Source organism: Emydura macquarii, unplaced genomic scaffold (genome assembly GCF_026122565.2).
Source record: "Emydura macquarii macquarii isolate MOO-44397 ecotype Brisbane River unplaced genomic scaffold, CSIRO-AGI_Emac_v2 contig_295, whole genome shotgun sequence".
Taxonomy (NCBI): domain Eukaryota; kingdom Metazoa; phylum Chordata; order Testudines; family Chelidae; genus Emydura; species Emydura macquarii.
The window spans coordinates 12315135-12318503 of NW_027130432.1; positions in this window are offsets into that span (position 1 = coordinate 12315135).

The window sequence follows — 3369 nt, forward strand, 5'->3', positions numbered from 1 at the left end:
GTTTTATTCCACCACAGAAACTTTAAAATAAATCTCCTCACAGATTGTCCTTGAATTGGCCTGTTCCCATGTCTGACATGGATCCCCACCTTTTCCCCAAACCACTGCTCTGCTTTCTAATGGAGGTTGACACCTTATCTGGGCTCTGTCCTTGTTGCACAGGTAAGGTCCCACCAGTGGGGTTTTGATTAGGTGCCAATCTGAACATTCCCCTGGAATGCAGGAAGGAGGCACAGCAGGTGTATGAGGTACGAGAACCAAAATCCAAACCTGGCTAACGCACCCACTGCCCAAACTCAACACAATGAAACCAGTACCAAGAGTGACAAGTAAAGTAATGCAGGCACAGAGTCATGTTGGATACCAGCACTCTGTATTGACAATGTAGGACTGGGCACAGAGGCGAAACACCTTTGTGTTTTATCCTCAGCTGTCCCCAATTGTTGCTTAGCTTGAAGAGGCCATAATTCATTTCTTTGCTGGAGGTAACATGCTCAGTGCGCTGGACTGATGCGTACACAGCAGTGCACAGTGGGTGAGCTGTGCTTGAACACTTAGCAGGAACCTGCCCTGAAGAATTGAGTCCAGTGACCGAATGCTGCAAACATAGGAGCAGACAGTACAGCCAATGGGACTCCTCGGGTGAGGAGAGCATGGCAGCTGCTGACCCTAGTGGTGCGCTCTAAAACAAAGCGAAAGCCCTGGTTGACTGAGGCTAATCCAGGTGTCTGAGCAGTAAGGAAGAAGGCACCGACCAAGGACTCGGTTCAGGGCCAAAGTCTGCGTCCATCAGAAGGAGCAGAGGACTGTGTTCTAACCCTGTATGATGGTTCTTAAGGAGCAGGAGTTTGTCATTCCAGATAGCTATGCAGTGGCAAAGTGCTGTGTGGGAAGCTTGCACAGCCACTACCTGGAGCTAGTGCTTCAATTCCTCACTTCCTTAAACATGGACTCCACGCAAACTTAAAAAGTTACGTCAACCAGCATTCTACTTGCTTGCCTGGTGGTGAAATCTGCTCCATCATGGTCACAAGTAGAGAGAGATTCTGTAGCCATAAAAGCGCGCCAAGCATGTGTGACCATGCAAGTGCTCTGAACTGTACCCATCAACAATGCCATTTTATATTCACCCCCTCTTTGGGTCTGTCTTGTGCACTTACTGGGTAATACAAAAGTGGCCAGAGCAGTTATCCAATGGCTCAGTGTGAATAGTAATGTGGAGGGAGGTGTTGATGATGGCCTGTTCTCTGTAGCCATAGAGCAAGACCCTTTTTGTTGTGCTGTTGGCTGTGGAAATCTGATCCAGACATCTGAGGCAAAGCAGAGCAGGGCTGAGGGTGAAATCTGTCATAACGTGTTTGTGAGAATAGTCTGGAGAGAGACCCGAGAGCTGGGAAGGGACTTGTGAAACACTTGCTATCAGACTCCCTTTGTGGTTGCCATTCACTGCTGCTTTGTGCTGTAATCCAGGCTTTTTCATGGAGCTACACCCATGTCTGGGTCTTGTTGAAGTGAAACATGCTCAGACAGCTGCATCACTCAAATCAGAAACTGGTGTAATTGAGAAATGAGGACTCAAGGAAGAAGAATGATGTAACAGCGCACACACTTCAGCACGCTGTTACAAAGCACGCCCATGGGATTGCCCAATACTCACTAGTTGCAAAGCTTCTTGTCACGTGCGAACTTTGTAGGTAAATCATGATCCATGCTTGGATGAGGATTATACTGGGACTCTGTATAGCTCGGATGCGACTGGCAGAAGGCCAAAAGCTGCCTGTTTATTATCCAAACATCTGGAAAATGCAGCGTCCTTGGTGAAGAACGTAGGAAACGTTATGAAAAAGTGACAACTTGAGCTGGAGGAAAACTGCCTTTTTCAGAATCATCTGTTTCTGCAGCAGAAAGGGCATAGCTGGTTTCCCCTCTCTCCCTTGCCACGTGTTTTTCACAAAACACCCAGTAAACCGGCCAGTAATGGAAATAGTCTTTCTGCAGCTGCGCCTGGGTCCCCAGGAGCAGCTGAACTGAGAGGGAAAGAGGTTTCTCTCCTAGCGAATGGGGGAGAGAAAACCAGCTGTTCGAGCATCTCTCTCTTTAGTAAATAAAATGGAGCTATGTAAATACAAGTATAGGGTAGACTTCGAACACTGGCCTCTTCAGCTGTGAGGACACAGACAATGTGGCTCTATGGCTTGGCTGCACCCTCCCAGGCTGGTGATTTGCACCCTGAAACCACTCCGCAGTTGCTTTCCATGACACTTGGTAATTCTCTGGAGAGCTTTGCCAGCCTGGCAGAGCCAAGCTTCTCCGGGGGCGGGGGGGTAGCTTCCAAGCAGTGTGGAGCAAATGCCCAGCTGCTTGGCTGAGTCTGTGAATCTTGCTGAGATGCTCGGTGGATTCAGGGGAGAGGTACTGGTTCCATCTCTGAGCGCGGTGGCTCATACCTCTTGACTGTAATAGCCGACGTTCTTCATGCTTCAGTGCATTGAGGTTTAGGCTGCTGCTTAGAAGAAATGTTCTGGCCAAATACTAGCTGTCTGACATGCTGGCACCCCCCTTGGTTTTGGCCTATCATTGCTTCCTGTGGGCTCCTCCCTGGTTTTATGCCCTTGCTGTATCCTTTCATCTTCTCCGGTCACTTCTTAATTTGGGAACTGATCCAGCTGTGTTGGGCTGGGAGCTCTTCATCTCTGCCAGGCTGTCAATTGGAGCTGGTAGGTTGGAAGCTGCTGATCAATGATTTGTCTTAGAGCTTTAGATGTTTTGCAAGTGCTTCCTTGTAAACAGGTGAAATAAAAAATAGTGTGTCTGGTAAGTGAAACTCATTTCAGGTTAAATCTGAATCCACTGCAGTCCCAGCACCCCACCGCCTAACTCCAGTTCAGCAGTCATGTGAACTCCAGAGATAGGGGAGAGAGAGCAAATAAGTGTAGGGAACCTACTCCCTGCTATGCCTCCCCGTTACTATCCCTGGCCACCTGCTTCTGGGCTATTTGAAGTCTGCAGAGGCTGTGTGAGGTTTTGCAAAGTGTCTGTTCCTTTATTTAGTTGCACACGCAGGCAGGCCACACAGCACTCCTCAGTAGGACCAACAGTCCAAAATAAACATAGTATTGACTTATCAAGCTGCCATGGTGCTAGGGTGAGCCAAACTACATTGCAGGGCAATCTGGCGGAAGCAAACCCCTGCTTACTCTCGTTTCAAAATGCCTTGTCTGGCTTCGTGCAAACTGTCCATACAAATTTTGTTGTCTGCATAATATCTGGTGTGAAATTTCAGGTGGATGGCTTTGATTTGGTAAAGTTTAAAGGTGTGTTGGGATCCAGTGTAGGTATAGAAGAAGCAAATTAGCCTCACCCTTAACT